Source organism: Heterocephalus glaber, unplaced genomic scaffold (assembly GCF_053883595.1).
Source record: "Heterocephalus glaber isolate CG9 unplaced genomic scaffold, H.glaber_assembly_v1.0 deba00001673, whole genome shotgun sequence".
Lineage (NCBI taxonomy): Eukaryota > Metazoa > Chordata > Mammalia > Rodentia > Bathyergidae > Heterocephalus > Heterocephalus glaber.
The window spans coordinates 13,037,170-13,051,519 of record NW_028258410.1 but is presented as its reverse complement, the minus strand read 5'-3'; the positions used below and the strand labels follow the sequence as shown (position 1 = coordinate 13,051,519).

At 53.0% G+C, this 14,350-nt stretch overlaps 1 long non-coding RNA gene across 1 annotated transcript; it reads left to right on the top strand.

Annotated features, from left to right (window-relative positions):
• The first annotated feature begins 638 nt into the window (after positions 1-638).
• Positions 639-6,784, top strand: LOC147822171 (uncharacterized). Its single transcript, XR_015446069.1, has 3 exons — positions 639-941; positions 6,366-6,535; positions 6,611-6,784. It is a non-coding gene; the product is annotated as an uncharacterized LOC147822171 (long non-coding RNA).
• The last annotated feature ends 7,566 nt before the right edge of the window (positions 6,785-14,350 follow it).

The following is a 14,350-nucleotide window of genomic DNA, read 5'->3' as shown; positions in this document are numbered from 1 at the left end:
AGAGAGAGGCCTACAGACTTTGCTTCTGAACCAAACCAAGGTGGAATTTTCTCGACTCACTGAAGCAGGGAAAGAGGAAAAGCAAGCCTGTTTGAGCCGTCCCTCAGTGAAAGGGACCATTTCTATGTGTATTTGTCTAACCTTTTCTTTAACCAGGAAATCACAATGGGATTAGCAATTTTCTGCAAAGAAACTTCGGGTGACCTTCTCTAGGAACAAACCTGTGTGGCACCATGTGCAAGTGACATTATTTTGCCCCTAATGGATTATGCATGCTGAGAGAAGGATCTTGTATATTTCTACATCTGTGTCTACCTCAGTGTACAGCCTCTATTTTTCTGTCTCCCAATTTAACCTTTTTTAATATAATCCATCCACTCAGCCAGCTAGCCACCCCAATTTTCTATCTGTTGTTCCATCGCACCTTTATGGATTTTTATCTAATCTGCTGGACTTTAGGAGGGCAGCTGGCTCTATCTTCCCACTGCCCCCCACAAGCGGGTACGACTCCGTATCCTGCTTCTCCAAAGTGAAAGCGGAAGCCAGGCTGTGCGTCATGCAGGTGCTCAGCATTTATTGATCATGCACCCTGTGCAGGTGCGGCACTAGGAGCAGAACATGCAGAGTCCCAGAGCTCACAGACGGTTGGAAGGAACGGTATTCATCAGATAGCACTAGAAACAAATGCTACGTTACAGCCACGTGAGAGGCTGTGGAGCAGGAGAGGGGCGGAGATGCCCCAGCAGAGACGGCCGCGCATGCCCCATGGAGATGAGATCCGCTTCCGGTCCACAGTGTGGGCCCACGGAGGATGGGACGGGGACTGTGTAAGTCTCCGCCCCCCCAGCCGGCTGGATGAGTATCTTGCAGGGGATCAGACTCAAAAGGTGTGTTGACGGTTCAAGCCCAGCGGAAGGAGGAGGAAGTGTGACCGGGAGCGGGTGAGGAGAGGGCATTCTGGGAGAGGGACCCTTGTGTGCAGACCTGGGGCTGATGGGGGCACAATGAGTTCAGGGCACGTTCAAGTCCAGGTGCAGAGCCATGGGCAGACTGGGAAAGACCTGGGGTGCACGCGGAGCTCGAGTTTGACAGGGCCTGGTGGCTCTGGAAGGCTTGTAAATCCATTCCAAAGAGCAACAGGAAATTATGAGGGTTTTAAATAGGGAAGGCCTCAGCCAGTTTTTTAAAGCCAACTTCAAATATCACAGAAAAGAATTATAATGTGAAAAATTGAAAGCATATACAAACCACCTGCCCTCAGAGAGCACAGGGTGAGGCCCTCCTTGAGGACCCCTTCGGCCACCTGTTTGTCCACAAACTGCTCTCAGCTGTTATTCTGGGAGAAGGCTCCCAAATTACAGCAAATCCCAAGTGTTTCTTCTCAGAAGTATGAACTACAATTGTGTGTGTGTGCCCGTGCGTGCGTGCGTGCGTGCGTGTGTGTGTGTGTGTGTGGTTCTGAGGGATGAATGCAGGGCATTTTCACTGGGCTACATCTCCAGCCCTTTTACTTTTTTTTTTTTTTTAATTTTGAAGCAGGGTCTCTCACTAAGTCACTAACTTACCCAGGCTGGTCTTGAATTCGAAATCCTCCTGCCTCAGCCCCCCAGAGTGCTGGGATCACAAGTGTGTATCACCACACCTGGGTAACTACAATATTTTTTAAAATGGTCATGACTTTGTAGCTTCAAAAGGTCTTTTTAGGCACCGGTCTCTGCTTTCTGCTTGCTTACATGTGTATGGCAGAGACCAAAATTCTGACATATATGTGTCTTCAGCTTCTCCTGTTCTCCCATGAGCATCGTCTGGAGGAGAGCAACACAAATGGGAGAGGGAAGCTTGCAGGGCTAAGGGAGGCTGGGAGCCGCTGCTGACCACGCAGAGGTGGAGGCAGCGGAGGACAGGCCAGTCCTGCTTGACGACAGCTGCTCCATCCCGACATCCCAGGCCCAAAGCAGGCTAGGAGCTGTTTCTCCCACTGAACAGCACTGCTGGGGCGGACCTGAGCTATGTGGTCAGTGGCCCATGCCCCGGAGATTGGCATGGGGCAGAGGGAGAGGCCGAAAGATGAAAGAGGAGGGGAAACTGAGCAGCCATGCATCCCCGGAATTTACCAAGTGGCAGCGCTGCTGCATGAAGGCCTGGAGAGCTTCGCTGCTTGCCAGCTGAATAATCCTCTTTATCTTCTGGAAAGTTCTACTAGGAATCAACAAGGCTTTTCCAGGCTGTGGGAACTTGGTTTTGTATTCCCTCTGAATTCAGTGCCATCTGACACCGGCTCAGATGCACAAGGCGGAGCTCCAAGCGCTGTCTGGGACAGAAACAAGTTTCGCCTTGGAGTCAACACGTATGGTTCATGTGGGATTGTCTGCCTGAGCATCCCCCCAACACAAGCCATTACTGAAGTCTGGATTACTGTTAATGGCTTCTTAGGATCAAGGAAATGCAGCATTTATGTCTCTAACCATAATTTGTGGGACAGGCTTGATCTTAATTTAAAACACCCTTCTGGGAGAAGCAGATGCACAAAGGCAGTCTCCTCGGCAGTGACATCTCACAAAGAAGTTAAGAGAGGGACCCTTCACAGAGATGCCACGCCCACCGCCCAGGGTCCCTCCGGGTCCACACAGCCTCAGGCAGCTCGAGAGTGGCCCAGTGTACAGACCAGGAGTGTGGGGCTCTGAGAAGGACAGGGCTTGGGGTCCTCTGGGCAGACCCAGCACAGCCAGGGGCTCACCCGGCCTTTGGGTGCAGTAGGCTCTCGGCTGCGGCCTCACTGACGCTGGGTCCTGATCCTTGCCCGGCCTGAGCACTGCACTGCAGGATTCACAGCAGCATCCCTGGCCGTGCCCACCAGAGGCTAAGAGTAGATCCCAGTCGTGACGGGCAGAATGTCAGGGCGCCATTACATGTCCCCTGGAAAGAAGGGGAGCAAAACCACTCCCCAGCTCCCCTGAGAACTGCTGCATTGCACCGACCCTGACAGAGCCCGGGAGAGGCCCAGGCCGGCGCCTCCCTCTCGGTGGCCTTCCCAGGGCTAGAGCCTCTCACCCAGAGTTGCTTCTCTGCCCAGCTTCAGACGCCACTGACGCCGCCTGGGATGCGGACGCAGTTTTTAGCGTAGCATAGAGAGCAGGTGCTCTGCTAGCCTCCAAAGGGGACTTGAAAACGAGGCTCCCCCAACCGGAAGAGCAAAGTTACAAAGCAGCAGCCAAGGAAGGAGGGGTGACTGCACTGCTGACCGTGGGTGGGACAGAAGAATAACGGTGTGAGCCCACAGCCGAGCCAAGTGTCTCGAACAATAGCAATGCAGCCTCCCCCGTCCTGGGGGGCAGAAGACTGACACCCGGCCCGGCCCGAGTGCTCGCCAAAGAGGCACCAGGGAAGGGTCTGAATGGGCTCTCAGCGCCTGCACTTCCCTGGCCTGCAGCAGCAGAACCCCAGCCTTCTCCCTGTGTCCAACCCGCCCCTTTGTAAGAACAACAAAAGTATCCGAGACAGAGCCCCTGACTCCAGCAAGCCTCTGGCTAATTAATTGCATCTGTCCCAGTAGCATCACACTGTGAGGAACCGAGGATTAGAACTTCGACAAATGAACTTGGGGTGCCAGGGACACAATTCAACCCGTAGCGGTGATGGCTGCTGAAGGCACCGGGCTGTGTGGCCAGGCAGTGTCCCCCCTACATCTGCACCTGTTCCTCCCACTCCCGGAAGACCTCCATGTGTTTATCACTGTCACCGCTGGGTAAACTGAGGCTTGGAGAGTTGTCAAGGGGTTGTAGATTAACTGAGGGCAAGGAACATCTTTACTTCCCGTGCCTCGGTTTCCCTACTTGGTAGGGTTGTTATGAGAATTGAGCAAAGTATGATTTGTTATGACTGGTCCATAATACGCGTTCGTTAATAACAAACGTGTCTACATCCAGCAGCAAGGGGTGAATTAGAGAAAGCCAAGAAACATCGTTGGCCGAGGTGGGAACCTTGCAACCTGCAGACCCTGTGGACCCTTCATCTGGTCCTGACGTTTCAACATTGCAAGACTTCACTCAAGAATGTAAATCTCGGGTTTTGTTTGGAGTCTGGGGGAGCTGGCACCGGCCCCGGCACCAGAGTGAGGGGTCCTGCTGGGCTGTGACCTGTGCCTGGATTCGAGGTGTTGCTTCCACTGGCTCTTCAAAAATATCTGTGGCCTCTGGAACCCTATCCCCTCAGGGGACTCCACAGTAGGATCCAGGTGCTGAGTTCGGAAGAGCCACCCCTCTTCGTCCCCAACTCTGGGCACTCCCCACTGTTGCCCTCCCTCTCCCAGGACCGGAGGAGCCCAGCCTCGCCTCTGCCTCCTGGTCCCTCACCTCCACCCAAGGTAAAGCCCCACACTCTGGGCATGCAAACGGCAGAGCCAACCACGCCAGGCTTTTTTGTGTTTTTGTTTTCCCAGCGTCTCTCAGCTCTCCGTTTACATCTGCTTGATTTTATCTCATGGGGCAGCGAAAAGTGCATGAGAATGTGGGGAATTGGAACCAAATGTGCAGCAAGAGAGCTGCAGGGACAGCTCCGTGGGCCCCCTGCAGAGACTCAGAGCTCGGCAGCCCAGGTGCGGTGGGCGATGCAGTGCCGGGGCTCCCGGCCCACAGGCGGCAGAGGGGGAAGAATCCAGGGCGTTTTTACAAAGAGCGCTGCAGCCTCGGCACATTTGAGATGGGTAAACCAGACCCTGAGAGCCGAGCTTGGCGTGTGTCACCCAGAGTGTGGGAGGGAAGAGCCGAGTGACTCTATCAACCTCTGGCAGACTTCTTTCCTGGTATTTATGAGACTAAAGCTTTGTTTTCTTTTTTAAGAGAAATTTCTTTTAATCTGTCTTTGCTTTGGGGCCAGACAGATCTGTGTTCAAATGCCAACTCTGCCAGTGTAAGATCCCAGGACACTTGCCGAAGAGCCCTGCAGTGGTTAAACCTCATTGTCAGCTAGGTTAGCTTAGGAGCAGAGACCGGGTAGCACACTTCCGGGTGTGCCTGGGACTGTGGAGGCACGCTACTGTGTCCTCAACCCCTCCTCAGCCACCGTTCCCTTCCCTGCTTCCCAGCAGCCATGAACCAAGGAGCTGTCTTCTGCCGAGATGCTCCTGCCTTGGAGGCGGCTCACCATGGACTGAATCCTCTGAACCCATGAGCCACATAAAACCGCTCCTCTTTTAAATTAGGGGTGTTGAGTATTTATTGTGTCTCAGAAACAGGAAAGCGGAGTAAAACACTGTCCTGGCCATTAATTTCTTCATCTATGAAATGACGCTGCCTTAGATATTCAGATGGGAGAGACTTGGTTTCCAGCCACAGACCCCTGAGGGCCTGCTGAGCCCAGCGCAGGTGTCCCGATGGGAGGAAACCAAAGCCTCTGGGTTCAGGCAGCAAAGCCTGAGGAGCACCTGCGACATTCCAGGCCTAGCCCTAGGCCCTGCGTGCACTGTGTGAACCATTTGCTCAGCTCTCATTAGGCTAATGGCTTGGTCCTCCGCCCCACCCCGGGGACCTGTGGTGATGCTAGAGACATTTTTACACTTCATCTTAGCCAAAAGGCCAAGAAGCAATGCTAGAGACATTTTTGGTTGTCAAGTGGGAAGAATCATTGCCAGTGATATCTAGTGGGCAGGACCAGGAATGATGTCAAACATTCTCCAGTGGGCAGAGTGTTTTCACCACAGAGCAGTACCGGGGTCCATATGTCCACAGCTCCAGGGAGGAGAAACCCTGGGCAAGGAACAGCATGGGGTTGGAGTAGGGTGCAGAGGACAAGGAGAGTTGTTAGTTGAACAAATGAGACCTGAGCCCTGCCTGAGGCTGTCTGGTTTGCATTTGTATCACTGTTTACATGGCTTGCTTGTTTCTTCTTTGGAAAATGATCGAGGCAAACCCATCAGACTTTTATAAGATTCCAACTCAGCCCTTGTATTTCAGGTTAAAAATAAGATGGAGAGGGGCAGGCAGTGGACAGCTGGTTAAAGGAGCCCCTGATCCCTCCCTTGGCAGAAAAAGGTGCTCCTCCCCTGCATGAAAATGTGTGCCCTCCCTAAGCAAGGGAGGGAAATGTCCAGAAACTACACTTCTGGAGAGACTGTGTGGAAATTTCCTTATTAATTCCTCAAAGCCATGAACCCAAGCAACCACAAAATACCTAACCCAGAGCTTAAAAAAACTCAGAAAGTGGCTTCCAGGAAAATAAAAATAAATGGGAAAACCCCCAGCAGGAAATCAATCCCTGAGGTGGAGCGGTTCAGAACATTCTGTCTTAGCCTGGAACCAGAACCAAAGGCCTGGCCCCTTCCGCATGATCTCTTATATCCAAAGACAAATGACTGTGTTCTCTCCTAGGGTCCCAGAGTCCCCAGCCCCAGGGCAGAAGTGGCAAGGCTCACCATCCTCTCGCTGGCTCATTGCCTGGCTCGTGTGTCCTGTGTCTCCACCTATGCTGGAGGCCCCCAAGGTCCCTGCCTCCAGGTAATTGTGCCACACAAGAGCCCGACCCCTGAGTATGGATTCAGGTGAGTCACTTCTGACCAATGGCAGGTGGTAAAGGTGATGGATTGCCCATTCCGTGACCGGTGCCATCTCCCCAGCTGGTGCTCCACAAAGCTTCACATCGGAGGAGCCCGGCCAGGAGGAGCACCATGCCTTCGAAGCCTGAGCTCCACCCACACCCACAGGCTGCACTCACAGAGAGTCCCTCCCCAGGCAGGTGAGCCCTCATTCCTGGGGACCCTGGGGTTCCAGCCACACCCCACCCACGTCCAGACCCCCAAGTGGTTCCCGGTACCTCACTGGGCGGAGCCTGTCAGTGCGTGGAGTGACTGACAGGAGCCCAAGGACTCCCAGAGGCCTGTCCTGTCCGTGTCTCTCCCTGCAGAGTCCCAGACTCAACAGAGAAAAGTTGGTAACCTCTGCCCTCCGGAAAGGGCTGAGGGCGGCTGTGGGAAGGCATCGAGGGACGAAGGAGCAGCCAGGACCCCAGAGATGGGAGACAGGACGGCAGATCCAAACCATCCCTGTGCTGGGCGTGGAAGCACAAGGGTGGCAAGTTTGAGCCCAGCTTGGACAATGTAAGTGTGTCTCTGTCTCAAAATTTTAAAATATAATAAAAATTAAGGACTGGGGATGTAGCTCAGTGCGAAGGCTCAGAGTTCAATCCCCAGTACAACAACAACAAAAAAATTCTGCCTGCCTGAAGATTTCTGGGTAATTCTGGAAGACAATATGAGAAAATACTACCTCAGTGATGAAGAAAACACTCCGTGTCTTCTATAAACAACAGAAGCAAAGGCTGCAGGTTTAAGTCCTAGCACGGCCACTTCCAGCTGTGTGACACTGAGCAGGTTCCTTCCCCTCTCAGATCCAGTTTCCTGGCCTGCGGATGCAGGAACCTCTCTGACAGGGTCACTGGGGCCAGGGGGCACGATGCCTGTGAAACACTTAGGGTCCCAGAGAATGGGAACTGAGAGTGACCAAGAGGAGACCCAAGGTGACACGGGCACAGGGCTGGTGCCAAAGGGGCCTGCGGCTCTTTCTTCCCTTGTGAACGCAGATCATTTGTAATCCTTTATTTTCAGCTTGGTTGGATCAGCCATAAGTGAAAGTAAGGAAGACAAGTGGTGGCCAATCCACCATCTTTAACCACAAGTCCTTCTTCCCAGAAAGATGATTTTATGGCCCCAGACCCTCCAGCTTCCCTCTCACCCACTGGCTGCTCCTTCTGGGCCTCCTCCTTCTTCCTACTTTCTGGAGGCTTTGCGGGGTTGCAGGCCTTCTTCCCAGCCTGTTTCTCTAGTTCCTGCTCTTCCTTGCAGGTCCAGCCCTTGCTCCACCTACTTACCATGAGGCTGAGCACAGCTTGTCCCTGGGCCTCTCTCCCAGCCCAGCAGCCTGCCTGCTGGGTGCACCTGCTGGTCGGCTCCAGGGCCAGCAGGACCGGATGTTATCTGAACACAAACCCAAATGCCTGGTTCTCTCCACCAAAGCAGATCCGGATCCTGCCCAGGTTCCTGGCTCTGTGAGAACCATTACTCCCCAACTGGGAAAACCAGTCCTCTCCTGCACATGGCAGCTGTCACCTTGGAAGTGACCCTGAACTCTGTACTGGGTCATCTCCCTTCCTGGCCATTTAGTTCAGGGCAGATGCCTCAGCTTTGAACTTCAGCAGCCAGAGGCCTGGAGCCTTCCCTCCTCCCTGCCTGCACTGAAGCTGCAGGATTTCTCACACCGAATGTCAGACAGCTCAGCCCCCTGGTGTGAAATCCTGGTGCATGCTGGTTGCTTTTAGGATGGGTAGCAAGCTCCTGGGGAAAGATCAAAGCCCTTAAAGAACCCCGTAGCTTCCCGCCCCTGCCTCTGCCCATCCCTCAGCCTCCTGGAATCTGTGGTAGCTTGCACTCTGCTCCTGGCCTGGGATCCTCTGGGCAGGTATCTCCTCTGCCCGAAGTCACCACATCCTGCACTGCTGGCTCCCCACTGGGACCTGCTCAGCTTCCCTTCCTGAATGGGTTGCAGTCCCCTCCCGCTGTGGGACCACATGACTTGTACCTGTCAGACACCACGGCAGTGTTCTCGTCACTGCACAGGTGTGGGGTAGGTATTCCACCCCCCAGACGAGGACCACCCCGAGGGCAGCGAGGGGGCCTCCGTGGCCCTCCTGATTTGCACGAGGTACACACCCAAGGAAAGACCAATAGTAGTAAAATGTAAAGGAGTATCTCCGCGGAGGCCCTGGGTGTGGGAAGTGCTGGGCGGGAGGCCCTGGGCAGTGGGAAGGCCTCCTGGACCTGCAGCGAGCCCGGCGCCCCAGGGACCAGGGCAGCTCCAGATGAAGGCCAGGGGCACTCCCCAGACCTCCGCTGAGCCAGAGCGAGAAGGGTTAGCGCCTTGGTGCCACCCAGTGCTCCCTGCAAGTCAGGGCTCTGTCCCGCCGGAGCTGGAAAACAACAGGCGGCTACTCTGGGAGTAGAAGGGCCGCTCCCTGCCCTTAGCCCTCTGGAGGGTGTGGGGCGAGCAGATGGGAGATCCACGCCCACGAGGCTCTGGAGCACGGCCCCTTGGTGTCACACTGGCACTGACACAGGCCAGCCATTCCCTGCGGTGGGGCCGTGCTGGGTGTCGCAGGAGGGTGAGCAGAGCCTTTGGTCTCCAGCCCAGGTGCCAGTAGCAGCCCCAGCTGTGACGAGCAGAAACGTCTCCAGACGTTGCCAACATCTCCTGTGGGAGGGGCCGGCTCCATGATGCCTGGTTTCAAACTCCCACTCCAGAGGGCCACAGGGCCTCATTCACTCCTTCCCGAACTCCCACTCTCATGTGCCAGCTCCAAGGGAGCCACAGGAAGATGACAGGTAGATGCATGCCCTCAGAAAGCTACCATGGAACAGGGGAGGCAAGGAGAGGACAAATGAGCAAGGAGAGGCCGAGACCAGGGAGTGAGTGCTGGAGATGAGGCCGTGGCATCTGCTCACTGCTCTCGCTCAGGCCTGGCACAGAGCAGGTGCCCAGCACAAATTTGCTTCATGAGCCTAAGCGACTCCTCATTAGCTGCCAAGTGTGGCCACTTCGGAGAGGGCAGTCAGAGAAGTGGCCTGGGGAGCAGCATCCGGCCCACAACTGAATAGTGAGAGGGAACTATGGTGAGAAGACCCAGGGGAGAGTGGTCCAGGCTGAAGATGCAGCAGGTGCTGGGAGGGCTTGGTGTATTCCAAAAGCTGCCCTCCAGCGCAGCTGTTCACCTGGCTCAGGACTAGTGCCTGCAGGGTTCAGCTCAAACCTGGTGCCCTCTGGAACCAATCAGCCTAGGGGACTATGTTGGGTACCTCCACAGCGTTCTGTCCTCCTTGATGGTGTGGAGCACAATCTAAGCAGTTAGTTGTCTTGGTGAGATTGGTGGAGCCAGAAGCCAGAGGCCACATGGATGGATGGATGGATGGATGGATGGATGGATGGATGGATGGATGGATGGATGGATGGAAACATGAATGGATACATGAATGGATACATGAGTGGATGGATGGATACATGGATGGATACGCAGAAGATGAATGGGTGGATGGATTAGAAAGTGTCAAGGTTAAACCCAAGCTTCAAAGATAAAGAAAGCCTGAAGAAGATGGCCCAAGGCAGAGGGGGAGTCTCTTAGCCTTCTTAACTCAACAATCTGGATTCATTTCACCTACCTGGGTCCAAATTCTTGCTCCATGTTCATTTGAAGATGCTAAGAACTAAAATTCTTTTCAAGAAGATAGGAAGTTGATGTCATCCTACTATCAGGGAAGGAACCAGAGACAGCTGCTATGGCAACTTGAAGTATCAGTGCTCTCTCTGTAGACTGTGTGTGTGTGGGGGAGAGGGATTAGCACTCTTACATTCAAACAAACATTGAGACATTAGAAGGAATGTGAGCCAAGTTTATTGGATCTTGAAGGGTTTTAAGAGGTAAATTTGAACTTGTTTCCAAAATTCCAAGGTATAACTTTCAAGGGTTTAGTTTAAGTACAAATAAATACCTATTAAGTAGCAATCTCATAAGAGCCAAATACAAGAGGGGCTTAAAGGGGAAGTTAATACTTCCACTTTGAGAGTTAGAATGGCCTGGTGAAAAGGAAGGGGGCTTTGGAGACAGGCAGGTGGGATTCTGAGTTCTTATTATCAATGTGTTTGGGGAAAGGACTTCGGTTTTCCAAAGTTCAGCTTCCACTTTTAAAAAATGGGGATAATGGCAATACCTTGCACTGAAGGAAACAGCAGTGGAGTGAGACAAAGTGATAGGCAGGCATAGCTTATGCAAAGGCCCTGTGGGCCCGGGGGAAGAGTTCTCCAGTGAGCAAGGTGGGACAAATGTGAGATTGGCTGGAGGGGTTGTAGGGTCTGGATCATGCAGGGTAGGGTAGGGCATGGTGGTGGAAGACCTTGGAGGATTTGATCTGCATCCCAAGAACTGCATCCTTAGAATATGGATCTTGGACCATCCTCTGGGAACTCTTAGAAATGCAAATTCTCAATCTCCAGCCCAGATCTACTCAATTGGACACTGCAGCAGTGAGGCCCAAAACCTGCATTTGAATAATCCCTCCAGTGCCTCGGTTCCACACACACCATTGCTAATGGTGCATTAAGCAAGACAACAAGGGGATCAGGATTGAATTAGGAAAAGTCTCCCTGCCGTTTTTCTGGCATTTTGTTGGCCATGTGTCACCTTTGCCCAAAGAACAACAGTAGCTTATAGCTGCAGTTGCTGGATAAAACCCAGGAAGCCTAGTTAAATCTGAACTTCAAACAACAAACGCTTATTGCATGAGTGTGTCTCATAGCCTGTGTTATATTTCACCTTGCAACCTGCAACAGCCACCGAGTTGGGACTCCCCTGCCTGGCCCCAGCAAACCAGGGCTGGCTGGCTGGAGACCAGCTGTCCTGGCGTCTTGTGGAACCTGGGTGCTGTCTCGGAGCCTTGTCCAGTGATGGAACTGCTCAAGGCACCCCCACTTCTGGAGGAACGGAACGACTGCTCTCAGCTTCTGCAGAGCGACTCACACTGAACTGATTAGTTTCAGAAAGAAAAAGGATACTAATAAAAATGATTGAGTGGTTGTTTATTACTGGGCTACATTTCAAACAGCTCCTGTGTTGCAACGGCTGGATCTATGGCTCTTTCTGGGCCCACCCCAAGCTGGGAGAGGAGGCTGGTCCCGTCCCCTTTGCCTCCAGGCCCCTTTTCACCTGCTGGGAGTTGGGGCAGCCCTCTGGAGGTGTTGACATGGTCTTGTTCACAGTGAGGCTGAGTGGCCCTGGCTCCACTGCGGACTCCTCAGGGAGCTGCCCAGATAGCAGGAGTCTTCACTCTGCTGGGATCTTGGTTTCCAGCCAGTGCCGACCTGGCCTGGACTTCTCCGTTCACCCAGGACTCCACTCTGGGCCGTGGGATTCTGCAAAAGGTTGAGAAGACAGATTTGCCTCTGAATAGCGGCTCCATCCATCGCTTCCTGGCTGGGGCAATTTGCCCCAGTCCTTTTATCCCAGGCTCAGTTTCTCATTCCCTGAAACGGGCATACAAACCAGCCCCTTCCTCACAGTGTTGTTGGGTAAGGAAATGTCTTTGAGGTCCCAGATCCAATGTCTAAGGGCATCTTTGGGGTCAGGGGACATGCAGGGCCCCAGAGGTGGGGGCAGGTCGGGGCCAGCCTCCGCGACGATGTCCCAGATGAAGAACACGGAGGTGATACAATCCAGATGGGGAAACAGCCTCTGGGAAAACAGGATGCCTTCAAATCCATCGCAGCTTGTTCCAGTTTCAAACAATAGGAGGGCGAGGCGAGAAAAGGCAGATGTCTAACAAGAGACAAATAAAATCATGTTTCTGTGCTTTTGAAAATCTAAGTAGATTAATGGCTTCTTCTCACTGGCATTTTGCTCTGTATGCTTTGTGTTTCGGCATCTTTCATAACACCACTGCGATCACGCCGACAGTTCCGAGAGTAGCTGCGGGTGCGTTCACCATTTCTTCCCTCTCTGTGGTTGTGTTGACCGGGCCTGGCTCCACTTCATGACACCAAGTAGGCCCCGTACCTTGTGGAATATACCTTCTGCTGTTGTCCTGCGAAATGAGCTTCATAGTACTTTTATTGCTCCTAAGACTGGATGTTCATGCTGGAGATGGAGAGCAATAAAAGAGAGCAGAAAGCACTCAGATTCCTACCACCCGAAGCTCTCACTCTTTTAAAATCATATTTTTGTTCCTGATTATCGCCTGACATTAAAGGTTAGGAAAGTAGGAAACAGGGCTGGGGATACAGCCTGGCACGCACAGTGTCCTAAGTCTCATACTACAAAAAAAGAAAAAAACATAAAAAATAAAATAAAACCTCACTACCTACAGATAACTACCGTCAACATTTCCTCCCATTTTATCTCACACACACACACACACACACACACACACACAAATAAATTTGAGACCTAAGTATATAAACTCCTTTCATTACCAGTTTAGATGCAGTTTTTAATCATCAAATTTTAAGCCATGGGAATTTTCCCGTGCTGTTTTTTTCTCTTGGAAAACAATTCAGTCTGTGCTTGCACAAGAGCCCATCCTGCCCTGTGGTTGTGCCAGGGCGGAGCCACCCCCAGCCCTAGGCACTAGGTTGTTTCTGGCTTTTCCCCTTTCTACACCGCTCATCTCGGGATTCGCCCATTGATTTGTGCCCCTGTTTCTGATCATGGCCTTCTGAACATAGGTGCTTTAGACGTCTAAGTGCTTAGACCCAGCAACTACCTTACAGTTAAAATTAATTAAATATAAATCTGCTCATTGTATGTTGCTGCTCTTACAACTGGAATTCCCAGGAGGGAGGGGGTAAGGACAGCAGGTTTAGAACTTCCTGTCTCAGACTCAGTGATGAATGAATGACCGAATGCTGGGAATGGTTGGAAAAGCTACCCAGGAAAGCAGGAAGGGGATCATAGCTCTGTCTGAAATATCTGCCTGCCCCTCGGCTGCCAACACAAACGTGGACACAATGAGCCACAGTGCTCCCAGCCAGTGCCTGACATAAGACAGCCAGCGCGCCCGAGACATTCTGGGAGAGACTCAGCTCCGTTGGGCCTGGACTACACTCCTGTGGGCTCAGCCCCCAGCTGAGAGCCAGTGGCAGCATCCTGGGTCTCAACCACGTGCCACTGGGATAGGCTGGCTGCACGGCTGATTTTTATCTCAAATGAGTAATGCCAGGTTTCCTGGGATGAAAGGGAATTGCAGAGGCAACGCAGCCAGCTTTGGGGCCTCATTCTCGGGGTACAGTCCTGCCCCAGCATGCAGCTCTGGGCCCCAGGTTCTTGGGACGCACCCCTGTCTGTCTGCCCTGCCCAAGACCCCAGCCCAGAGTGGCAGGGACTTTCAGAGACCCGGGACACTGTTCCCATGCTGGTCCTCACCTTCATTTCCTTCCCTGGGAAAGACAGGGAGACTAGCACAAGTCCAAGCCCCGGCTTCTGCTGTGTGACACTGTGTGAGTCACTCAACCTCTCTGAGCACCAGCCTCCTCCTCTACAAATGGGGGCGATAATGTTACCCGCCTTGGTAAGCTAGTTCATGGAAAGCACTCAGGAGAGGCCTGCTGCGGAACCTTTTGTTCTTGTCGTTATTTCTGTTTGGGGTTGTACCGTGTTGTTTTGAGACAGGGTCTTGCTATGTTGCTCAGGGGGGTCTCAATTCCTGAGTCTGTCACCATCCTCCTCACCATCCAAGCAGCTGGGGGTGCAGGGCTGCACCACTACACCCAGCTGATCTTTGTTCTTTTTGCCACGAAAGTGAGCTCCACAGGACAGGCGTGTG